This window comes from Drosophila persimilis, unplaced genomic scaffold, assembly GCF_003286085.1.
Source record: "Drosophila persimilis strain 14011-0111.01,24,50 unplaced genomic scaffold, DperRS2 tig00000191-arrow-pilon, whole genome shotgun sequence".
NCBI lineage: Eukaryota > Metazoa > Arthropoda > Insecta > Diptera > Drosophilidae > Drosophila > Drosophila persimilis.
Genome location: NW_020825298.1, coordinates 5214758 through 5227406, shown reverse-complemented (window position 1 = coordinate 5227406; position 12649 = coordinate 5214758). Strand labels below are relative to the sequence as shown.

At 46.1% G+C, this 12649-nt stretch overlaps 1 long non-coding RNA gene across 1 annotated transcript; it reads right to left on the bottom strand.

The window, feature by feature from the left end:
* Positions 1-5781: 5781 nt before the first annotated feature.
* Positions 5782-6284, bottom strand: LOC113565752. The gene is made up of 3 exons (XR_003408769.1): positions 6203-6284; positions 5982-6143; positions 5782-5918 (listed from the first exon to the last, which is right to left on the bottom strand). It is a non-coding gene; the product is annotated as an uncharacterized LOC113565752 (long non-coding RNA).
* Between the last annotated feature and the right edge of the window lie 6365 nt (positions 6285-12649).

Here is a 12649-nt window from a genome sequence, read left to right as displayed (position 1 = left end):
CCAAACTATCGCTGATGCTGATTTTTGGCATTCTATCAGGCTTGATTGTCCTTCAGGATCGGTTCAGTGCCCTCTGCTGCAGGCGGCGGCGATGGTGGTGGTGGTGCAGGCACTACGCGTCACATGCTAACACAACGGTAAACTGAAGAACGAAGACTGACACGCGTCGCGAGATTTTTGCTGTTGTGTGCTTGCGTGTGTGTGCGTGCGTGTGTGTGTGTGTAGGAGAGAGATGCAGTGGAGCAACAGCAGTGCTGGGCAGAGCAGAGCGGAGCAGAGCAGACCAGTCCACCTACAACACGCAACGACGACTGAAACGAGCGCCTGGCGAAAGGACCAACATCAGGACTCGCAGTCAGTGGCATTGCCAGTGCCCGTGGCAGAGGCAAAGAAGCAGAGGAAGGAGCAGCAGCAGCAGCAGCAGCAGCAGCAGTGAAAGAAATACCAACAGCAGCAACGGCAGAGGTTGGAACAGCGGCATAACAGCAGCATAACAGAACCAGCAGCAGCGGAGCAGCAGCAGAGCAGCAGCTGCAGAGCAGAGGCAAAAGCAGCAGCAGCAGAGCAGCAGCAGCAGCATAAGCAAAAAGCAGCAGCAACAACAACAGCCGAACTTCAAAATCTCGGCTAAACGAGAGAGAGAGCGCGAACACCAACGAACCAGAGAGAGAAGGAGAGCGTGCGAACTGAAAGTCGTAGTGGGAGTGAGAGAAAGAGAAAGAGCAGCCGGGCCACGACGCACCCGAAGCGCGACGAACATCGTTTTTGTTGTCGATGCCTGCAATTTGCGTAGCGCATCGGTATTTTGTCGGCCGAAGTTTTGTTGTTTCCTCTGCCCGCGTCGCTGCTGCTGCTGCTGCTGCAATGGGTGTAAAATTGTTTGTAGAATGCACAGGCGGACGGCACTGTCCATGGATTCTTGTGGTGCTGTTGAAACTGAGAGCTGCCATTGCCATTGTTCCAGTCGGGCGCTAGGGAAATGGAATTGTGGAATTGTAACACGGACAGGAGTGCACTGCTTGTTGCTGTGCAAAGGAATGTGATAGAAAAGGCTTCATAGATTGGGGAGAAGGAATTGGTCTTGGAAAACATTTTACTGGGCCAATTACTGGGAAATTATCTGCCTAGCTGTAGAGAAACCCAGCTTGTATGAGATACTCTTTAAAAATCTTAGAGGTACCATGCCCCTAAACCCCCTTTGCCTGTACGCCGCCACTGGGTTTCAGCACTGTTAAGCCTTAACAGAGTCCCCCAAAGCAGCATCACTTGCCGTTAGACCAAAAAATGGAATTGGAACAGTACTTTCCTCTCTCTCTCTCTCCCTTGGCGTGCAATCTCGCACGTTCCGGCACTCTCCAGATGCAATCTCTCACGTGCGGGCTCTCTTTCTCTGCCGCGGCTCAGGCGCCTGCGCTGCTACGAACCAAGCCGAAACGAAGTCAAATTCCGATGCTGTCCGGACACGGATACGGGGACCCGGAATACGGTAGAACTCGTGAAAGAACAGCGCGGCAGCTCGGACAAAGCGCAGCGTGCTCCACATATTCTTTAGCCCTACTTACACACATACACACACACACACACACACACACACACACACACAGAGATACACCCCCGCAAACGCACACTTACATGCATACCGTTAGATTACAGTGCGGCGTTGCCCATTAGCTGATGCCCATCGCGGCAGCGCTGCTCATTGTTCTGCCCGCGTCGCTGTCGAGGGGTTTTTTTGTTGTTTATTCTGCTGCTGCTGCGCTGCCTTGAGCTGTTATCACCAAACATTGACGCCGCTGCTGATAACAGCAAAGCGTGTGGCAGAGTGTGCCAATGGAGGCACATTAAAACCAACAACAACGACCCAATTTTTTGCTGCTCTTTGCTGCTCCTCCCTCCCGATAATCCCCTGAGGTGGTCATTGGCCCTACTTTTGGGGATTCCCGAGGGTCTTACAAAGGTATTTCGATTGGTTTTCCACTAAAGGAATGTACAGGGTAGGCCTGGGCGTAGAAGAGTCCTTGGAACGGGCAAGGAATCTGCTGGCAGGCAGGGACAACTCTAAGCTGGACCATAAAACAGACAATAATTTGATAGAATTACACATCGAATATATTTATTACCTCTTATGGAGGGGGGGACATCCTTGGATGGAAGCTGAATCATAGTTATATTTTAGAGAAGACCTGTTTTGGTCTTTGCATTGGTCTTGGATGTTCCTTATCGCATCAACAGAAGCAATCTCTTAAGTGTCCCCTGCGGAGTCCTCCCTCTCTGCCTTCTCTGTCTGTGTATTTGGGAGCCTTTCTAAATAACTTGCCAAACGGAAAAACGATTTAAATAAACAGCTACTACCAACAACAACAACAACAGCAAAAAGGAAAAGAAAATGAACATTCCTGCCCATTTTAATTCTCATGTTTAACTTTGAACATTTTCCACGTACCCTGCCCCTCCCCCCTGCCCACACTACTTGAGCTTCTCCATCACCTTCAGGTTACCGCCCCCCCTGCGCCTGCCCCACCCCTCAACTTAATTAAATGTTGAGGGGGAAAAACGCTTTTCATTTAGGCTGCATAAATTACAAAGCAAAAGTGCCACTTGGAAAACTTCAAGGAGAAAGGCCAGGCCAGGCCTCCCTCCTCGCCCCGAGGCGTTGACTAGTGGTCTAAACGATGGGGGCGGGCTCTCTGCTGTTCCCTGCTCTGTCTTAGTTTATGCAAAAAATAAAATAACTGTTCCGCCACACACAGAGTCTGTTATTGTTGCTGGCCATTCTGTTATTTTGCTTAAATTTGGTTAAGTGAGTGGGAAAGCTGCTTAAAGTTGGGGCCACACGACACGTACCTCCCAAAAGTACAAAATTCCTGATGAAACCTCGTCTCCTCGCAGGCTCTTGGGCGAATGAATCGTCTAAATCTAGGGGGGGAAAGGCTTTTAGTGGGACTCTCGTGGTGCCCACCATTTCGCAGATTGATGTTGCCCTCAGAACAATTTGCTCGCCGCAGGACATTTGCTCGGAAAATGGCGCTGGCGAATGTCCTGTGGCGAGTTACTCTTTCCCTGTTGGCTTGTCATTTGTTTATTCGGTTTCTACTTATTGTAATTTATGGGCAGGCAGCGATTTATGATTACATTGTGATTTATAGCCGCGTGGCAGGAGCCAGGCCAGGACTGCCAGGACTGCCCACAGAACGCGGCCACCTCTCACCTAATGTCACACGGCTGGCTGAAAAAAAAGTTTCCCCAGCAAGTTGTCGAAAGTTCTTTAGCACTTTTTCAGCTGCTTGTTTCAGCTGCTTTCGCCCCGAAAAACTTTGCCCCTTCGATATTGTTGCAGGCACAAAAAATGGCATACAATCTGTCAACGTAAAGCAGGAGCCTCCCCCCCAGCCCCAGCCCCAGTCCCAGCCGCAGCCCAAGGCCCAGACGGCGCTGGCGTTGGAGCCCAAGAAAATCAATTGAAAATTGGCCATCGACTTGGATGGAGTCTCAGGTGTTTATGGAAACTTTTTTATTACAAATCCAGCAAAGGATTTTCCATCCATCCCCTGTCAATCGAGAGTCCGGTTCAATGGCTGGGGAGGATTTCATTTTAAAGTCCCTTTTTGGGGCTGGGCCGGGCCCAAGCTTCAAGCTGTTTCGTGCTTAATTTTACAATTGCCAATTACATTTCCATTAGGGGAGGGATGCTCACTCTCATGCTACCCTCCATCTTCTTTGTTTTTTTATACATTTTTCATGTACTCGCTCACGGCATCATTTTCACCTGACCGGCAACTGACAGGCGACGCGTGTTGTTGTGTTCATGTGCCTCATGTTGCGGCTGTTTCCGCCTGAAATGTCAAACAAACAGCACAAATTAGGCAGCAGAGGGAGGGAGACGGAGACGGAGACAGAGACAGAGACAAAGACAGAGACAGAGACAGAGGTGATGCCTGTGGTAATGCGCGTGAATTGTAAAACTTTATTTTGACAGCTTTTGGCCTCCTCGGACACCTTGGGCCTTGGACATCCGTCAGACGGAGTCCTGGAGGTGGAGGCGGGTGTGGTGGCAGAGGCGGAGGCGCAGGCGGTTGTGGATGAGAATGCGGAAACTTTTCCCCAATTCCCGCAAATAAGCTTTAAACATTTCTGGTACAATTTTTATAAAGTTTTTATCTCTCAAAATTTCATGGAAAGTTTTCTTAAATTTATTTTCTTTCTTAAATTATATTTTTCTAAATATTTCATCTACAAAATTCTTTCAAGGGAAAATTTCTTAAATTTTCTTTTATTGAAATATTCAAATAAATAAATAGATTTGTATTCTTCCTCAATTCTTTTGCTATATATTTTAGTCAATTGTATTTATTGGCAAAAACATAATTTTGCATGTTTTATTTTACCTTTTTCCAATAATGTTACAGGAAATTTGTGTTCTAATTAAATGCTTGCCGCATATATTTTGTGTGTTTTCATTTAATTATTGTCTGTCTGTAATATTTTCTATTTCTTTGTTTATAGCAAGAAATATTTGCCATATATCCTGCCTTAGAACTCACCTGAATTGTCTTTTGTTTTGCTGAAATTATTCACCAATTTGTTCTTTCAATTTTGAAAGAAAATTTCTCAACCTTTTCATATATATATAAATACAATTTCCCTTATATTTTCTCTTGGAACAGTGGCTGTGATTTTGTCGTCAATTATTTACAAACGTCACTTATTTTTATTTCATTTTTATTTTCACGTTTTTTTTTTTTAATAATTCTGTAAATGTTGGTTTGCTGCCAAATATGGCCGAAAGTGTAAAGCGGATTACACACACACACATTAAATATTCAGCTAAAAAAATAATAATAATCCCCCAAAAAGGGGATTTTGTGGTGAGGGGCGGTTGATGGACAAATGCGCTCGAATTTCTGATTAGTCATGGCTGCAGCTCCATGTGGCAGCCAGATATTTGCTTATTTGCCACTTACCTGCGCACAAAAATCACATAATTAATTTAGCTTGAAATCTGCACGGAATCAACAAGAACCGCCTCATCTTGAGACTAATTTGGGCCCAGAGAAGTGCTTGGTAATTAGTTTTGGCAGGGCAGAACAGGGCAGGGCAGGGCAGCGATGAAATCGCTACAAAATCACAATCACAGCCAGAGGAAATTAACTCATTTCCACATAAATTAGTTCCGATTTCCGCTGGCTTCGTCTCTCTGGCGGGAATATTATGCGTCGATTATGATTAACGATCATTGGCAGAGGGCAGAACTTTCATAAATAACTCACAGGGCAGGACTCCCCGAGTGGAGTGGGGGAGTGGGGGGCTGGGCAGTGAGTGTGCACAAACGGTAAACGCCTCCCCAGGGGCGGGCCACATAAAAATATCAAACGACGCGACGTACAGATTTCTGCTTTATTTTTTTTGTATTTATGCCCAGTCCTTTGCGGGGGCCACAGGGTATATTGGTTTAGAGCACAAGCAAGGGCCTGGAACTCCATAAAGCAGCCTGGAATTCAGTCGTTTTGGATCATCCATTGGTTGTACAAAAGTCAATCTAGATGGCTCTGAAAAGTGGGCTTTCTTTCAAAAATATTTCTTGGAAAAAAATAAAAACCGAGTTGCCTTTGGAATTGCCTGCGTTTTTTGTGTAAATTCCGAGAATTTTGGGATTTTTACAGACCCTTGATATATTTTTTCTTAAGAAAAAGACTAGGAAAGCTCTTGGCACATATCAGAAGTCCTTCTTCTGGTGGAAACCTGTCCCCTCCCACAAGCCCATAGAAAAAAAATCTACAAAAATTGGTGTGCATTTCTATATTTTTAAAACATTTAACATTCTGACAAGAACAGGTTGAAGTATGTGTTGATGCAATCCGCTCGTCTCAAGACACGTGAAACGGGTCACGTGGAGCCGGGTCCCATCGCAGAAGTTCCACCTGTAAGTAGCCCATAATTAACACCCAATAATTAACACCCCTTCTCCGCCAATTACCACTCACCTTTTTTCTGATGGCCTAAGCTGGGTTTAGTCTTGTGTGAAGAGTGTCGTGCCTAAGTTGGTCCAATATCAATATCCCATGGAATGTAGTGTCGAAGTGTCAAATGTTGTCCAGCAACAAATCATTTTTCAAGCATTGTGCTGCTTGCACCACCAAATCGCCCTGGAAAAAAAATTCTTCTATTAGAGGCAAAATTTGTTTTGGAATTTTTGACAACTTACTCTGTTTGTTTCGCCCCGCATTTCACATAGTTTACTGGCAAATAATTTTGAAAAAACACTAAGAATTTTTTTTTCTCCAAAAATAAATATTGATGTTACCCAGTCGAGATCCGGAGAAACAATGAAAATATAGAAATTTTTCCCTACTCACATCGGCCGAAATTTTTCACACATGCTTTTATTCGATCTCAGAGCCTGCTATATGCTCAGCTTTTAGATCCTTTGGTAATTCCACAGCCTGCTAACTGCTCGACTTTTTGGGGGTTAGAGGGTATCCCCGTGCTGAGGTAATTTTTGGTGTATTTTTTGTAATTCCTTTTGCCTAGAAAATATTTATGAGGCCTGCACGCGGGTCTCGCCGGGCAATTTTTAAGGACACGACAGCAGGACGCTGCTGGGGGGCTTCTATCATTGCGCCGGCAATTACGCGACTCGCGGCGAAATATTACCAAAGTCATTGACTCGGTGGGGGACGGGGGGAGGGCCGTCTATGAATTATAGAAAAGACCAGTCGAAAAGGAGGAGGCGGAGACGGGAACGGAGGCGGAGAAACCTCAGACACGACTGAATATCAATGAATATGAGTTATTTGCACGCATCCGAAAGTTTTTCACTTTACAAACTCATGAAAAATACATTAAAGACAGCCCAAAGGCTCTCCCTCAAAGGCAGATTCCCCAAGATGGCCAATGGAATGGGGGTGGTGGGGGGTGGGTTGGACCACCAAAAAATCTGTCGAGTTGTAAAAAGCCAAGACGAAGGCCGGGCCCGGACTGTCATTAAAAATGAATTTGTGCCAAAAGCGCAACTAATGAATAAGGAAATCTCACTTCAAAAAAAGGAAACCTCCAAAAAGGAAAACCCCAAAATGTTTAGACGGCTCTCGTCAGCCTCGTCAAGGACCTTTGCCAATCAATCAGCTGATCAAGGAGGAGGAAAAGAAATCGTTGACCTAAGAGATTTTTTTCCCAGCTTCGATTTGTTTTGCTTTGTTTGCCCGCCTTTGTGCTAAGGACATACCCAGCCTCATGTCTGTCCCCCAGCCCGTCCTGCCCGTCCTGCCTGTCCCCCCATTTTGAATTATACATTTGACATATTAGTTCTGGCCGATAAAGAAATTGATTTCTGCCTTTCAACGGCAGCAGCAAAGCAATCTCAGTGCCTTTTTCTATAGAAAATTGAGTTATTGAGTGGTTGGTGGGTTGAATGGTTGAAAAGGGGCGTTTGGTGGGGGCCTAACGTTATTTTTGGCAGAGGTTTTAACTGGCCTAAAGTGGAAACGTAACTGCTTCATCAACTGCAGGGAACGGGAGAAAGGAGAAAGCTAAACAGGCGGGAAAGTATATCCAATCGGTTAGCAGCTGATTCTTATCGGTTGACAATGGTTTTTGTTGGTTTATCCCGCATTTTAGTCGACTAAAAACTAAAAACTTTCAGAGCTCTCCCAGAACCAATCGATCCTTGTGTTATTTTGAGAAATGCTCTCTTTTGTGGCCTTCTTTAAGATTTACTGAGCTCTACTCAGAGCGCTTTGAGGCCTTGTGCGATAAAAGAGAGAAGTACGAAGTTCTGAGCAAAATAAGACCCGAAAAGAGAGCGCTTAGGGGGAGCGGACCACCTTGCGTAAGTCCTTATGGTTTGGCCATACTCCCGCTCTCATTATGGACCGAAATGAATCGAAAACCACATGAAAACCTGTCCATGAATCCAATAACTAAATGAAAACCCGATACATATGATAGTCCGTACCAAAAGGACTCAAGGACCTCCTCCTACTCCTCTCAGTTACAGACTTTTACGAAAATAAAATCTATTCTTGGCTCCCGCACTCGATTGCAACTGAAGAGACTCTCTCCAGCTGTCTCTCATTGTTTATATTCGCCGCCAAGAAGATGTTCAATCCTTGAACGATATTATATCGACACGCGACCGATACGGACTAATGAAAAAAATCCCATACCAGATGCTCAACTGTCCGAAAGGATGGGCGCAGCGAGGGATGTCGATGTCCCTGTCTAAACAAACATTTGAGCAAGCAGCGGCCTGTCAACAGCATCGCCAGACATCCCAGGAATGGAGGGGGCTGTGATGGAGGGGGGTGGAGGGCTTTGGGGCAAATCCCAGAAGTGGACCATTGGATACAGTTGACGTATTTTGTTTATGTGCGTACACCATTGATGACAGCCGGCTGCCATTCGGGGCCGTCTATATATGGATGGGGAAACGATGGATGCCCCAGCACGTGATGTCATTAGCAACAAAAACCGAAACTGTTTCGGGATCCCCATTGGGGGAGGAGTGGGGGGGGGGGGGGGGGGGGGGGGGGGGGTGGGGGATCCCTCACTGTCCAACGCATTTGTCATAAACTAACGAAAATTTCCACGAAATTTAAGGATGGAAGCCGACACGCCAGGACCGCCGCAACCACAACGCGCGCCAAGCACACACGCCAATCAACGTCAACACCGGGAGATGGCCAACTGGCAGGACTGGACCAGCAGAGAGGGCAGTAATAGAAGCCGATACCAGTGGCATTAGCATCGGATTGGGTTCGAGCTCGGGCTCGGTTTGGATGTCCTGGGGCTGGTGCCGCCGTTGAGTGATCTATGCCGCCGCTGTGCTGCCCGTTTATTGAAATTCCTTAATGAGCATCACTCGAACAGCAGTCCCGCTCCTTCCACTCCTTCTGGCTCCCACTGGACAAACCAGCCTCGTGTTACCCTTCCTGCAGCAGCCTCCTGCCTGACTGGCGGTTCGAGTGAAATGCAATTTCAGCAGGCACTCGCCATCGCCCTCGTTGAACGATTCGAACAATGCGGAGGCAGTTTTTGGGCCAATTTGCAGGCGATTCAATTAAAACGAATATGCGAACACTTGAAAAAATTCGAGCTGCAGCCAAAATGAAACAAAAATCTACATTTTATGAAATCCAATGAGAAATTAATAAATTCTTGGCCAGAGATTTACAAGAATTTCCATAGCAAAAAATGGAATTTTATATTAAAAAAAAATGAAAGAAAATAATATTTGCACCACAAATTTTTAAAGATAATGAATGGGTATTATTTTAATGAAAATGGAATATCTTTTTTAGGGGATTCGAATCAGAATTGAGAGATATGGAGGGGCAGATGCTAAAGTGTACATTTTTCTAATTTTTTTCGGGCTGTTTCTAAGGGCCATTCTTTGGCAATTATTTATTCCATATTTCCTTTAAACAAACAGCAATTTACAAGAATTTCAATACCAAAAAATGGAATTTTATAAAGAAAAAATCACACGAAAATAATATTTAACACGACAGATTAAACATAATTGAAGGATATTATTTCAATACGTTTTCTGTATATAAAAGAAGGAATTGTAATGCAAATAGTTTATATTTTTAAGGGAATTCGAATCACAATTGAGATACATTGAGGGGCAGGTGCCACAGGTGTATTTTTTCATCAATTTACAGGCTGTTCCCAAAGTCCTTTCTTTGTCAATGGTTTAATCCCTATTTCCCCTAAAAAAAGCTGCAATTTACAAGAATTTGCAAAACATGGAATTTTATACAGAAAAATTCCACGAAAATAATATTTGCGATACGAAAGATTAAACATAATTGAAGGATATACAAAGGATTTATAAAAGTAGGCTTTGCTATGAAAATATGTTATATTTTTAAGGGAATTCGAATCACAATTGAGAGACATTGAGGGGCAGGTGCCACAGGTCTATGTTTTCCCCATTTTTCAGGCCTCTTTCCAAAGGCCATTCTTTGTCCATTTTTTATTCTATTTCCCCCCAATAAGCAGCATTTCCAGCCATCTTCCAGGCATTAATTTCAATTAATAATTCGTGGCATTTGAGAAAGTGACAAATAGAGTTAAGAGTGGCTTGGGGTCTCGGGGTCGTGGGGGTCTTGGGGGTCTTGGGGTCGGGGCCATTTTGTTGCCTGTCTGGCAAATCGTTGTTGCCAATTACCGCTAATGTTGCACAGTTGCCGCTTTCCCATAAAATTAATGATAAGAGCGCAATAAAATAAGTTTTACTACAGGAAGGCGAGTGAAGGCGAGTGAAGGCGGCTACAGTGGAAAGGCGACAACAAAGCGAGCAACAGTCGCGAGGTCGAAGCGCAACAGCTGCCAGCACACGCCCCGCGGATGAGACTCCGAGCATCCATCTATCCATCCGGCATCTTGGCAGAACCCTTCAGCCATGCCCTGCCCAGCCCAGCCCTGCCCCCCATCCGGCTTGCAGTTGTGTCAGCAAAAGGTTATGCCACAATAAAATTAAATCCAACAAGCGTGAAGTAGGTGAAGTGGTTGCTCGGTTGACTGCTCTGCTCTCCGGTGCTCCTGGCTCTCTCCTGGCTCTGCGGATGTGTCCTTTCCGTTCCTGTTTGATGTGCAGTTTTTGCGCAAATTGAAAGCCTTGGACTGGTTTTTACGACCTGGCCTGGCCTGGCCTGGGCTAATTGCCCGTCCCCTGGCTTAGAGCACGCTAATCGCCAGCAGAGCAGGTCTCTCTGTGCGAGTCCTATCTGCTCAAGGAGCTGAAACAGGCTGAACACATTAGCATATTTAACTTTTATCCTGTTTAGGCTGCCGTCCTGAAATGAGCTTTGAAATGTCGCAATATAAAAAGTCTTATATCAATCTTGTCTGCTGCTGCGATGTCCCTTTTTTTCAGTCCTGTCGTTGTCGTTGTCCTTGTTCGTCTTCGTCTTCGTCTCGGACTTGGACTTGGAAAAACTTTCGACACTGCAGGCGAGGGTGACGCACCTTTTGGAAGTCGCTCTCTCCATTTTCCATTTTCCTTTCCTTTTTTTTTCATGAATAAATTGCGCAGAATTTATGTGCAAAGTTTGGTGAGGGCCCCCACCCCCCACCCCGCCCCGCCTTGGAGGAAAGTGGCTATCGAGGAGTTTTAGATGAATCTGTTTGGCTTAGTCTGATGAGTTATCTGCGTAAATGCAGCCCGGAGGAGTACGTGGCAGTGGCAGTGGCAGGGCGGCGGCAGGGAGTTGCACAATTTATGGCTGCAATGTTAATTGAGCAACTGGGCTCTGGGTATCGGCTTGCCAAAGTTTGCCACGTCAAAGTTGAGGGCCAGAAATGCACGGAGACGCCAGGTTTTTCTCCGCCAAACTTGAGCCCGTGGAAGCCCCTGGAGGCCAAGACAATTGCAATACGAAAATTCCAAGTTTCATATGCGAAAGTTGTTGATCAAATTAGGTGGAGTTTCCACCTCGAAGGGGGATTGCCATCTTTGGCTCCTTTTCGATGGGTTTGCCTTTTCTTTGGTCTCGAAAATTCTGTAAAATCTAATTGCTGTGAAACATTTGCTTATCATCGTTTGTGGGGCTTCATTTTGAATGATGTTGTGCTCCGCTCTGTATCATTTAATGCTGTTGCTGTTGCTGTTTCTGTGGCTATTATCGCGATGGCAGCGTGTTGCCAGGCGTGTAAGGATTAAGATTTACGCAGTGTTGTGCCCGAGGAAGGAAGGAAGGAAGGCAGGGGGGGGGCGTGTGTGTGCCAACTGTGACACATGGGTGCCTCATTTCCGACAATTCCACCAAAATGCAAAGGCAACGCCGCGCCACGCACCCACAAATTTCGAAATTTCGGGGGCAAAACCTAGGAACCACGAACGCAGGAAGGAATAGGGTGTGGGGGTGGTGGTGGGGGTGGGGGCAAGTCATACGTTGGCATGGCACTCGACATTCTCGTCTGTCGTCTGTGACGTTGACGACGACTAGGAGGAGGAGGAGGAGGAGGTGGCTGCCTCCTAGAGAGAACAACGACGACGACGACGACGACGACGCAGACGACGACGCATTGTGGTCGCTATGTAATATTGCTGAAAACCGCAAGGGCGGCAGTGGCTGTGGCAGTGGCTGTGGCAGCGGCAGCGACAGCCCCGTTGCGTATACGTAATATTTCAGCATTTGCCTCACGCTTCGTTGCCGTTCCCTTTGCACATGTGTTAGTGTGTGTGTGTGTGTGTGTGTGCGGTCTACCATTATCTGTCTGGGAAGCCATTAATTTTTCAAGATTGATCCGGTATGCAAATTACTTACACAGAATGTGCCCGAGCCAGAGACAGAGCCAAAAGCAGAGCCAGAAGTAGAGCCAGCAGCGCCATCCAGCGACCGACATTGCTTCCTTTACTACTTTGTGCCTTACTTTCTATTATGCCGCCTCGAGTGGGGGTCTCCCCTCCTCCCCTCCCCACCCCTCCGCCCCTCTGCCACTGTGGTACATTTTATTTTGGGCATTTAATTTCCAGGGCAAAAATAAAAAATACCAAAATGTGGTTTTCGGGGCTTTATTTTTATTTATGCCACTTTTGTGGCAGCTTTATTTTCGGTTGTGCTTCGTTCCTGGAGCCAGGAGCCTGGAGCCTGGTGCCTGGAGCCTGGAACCACGTGCTAGATAATTACGCGCTGGCATTGAT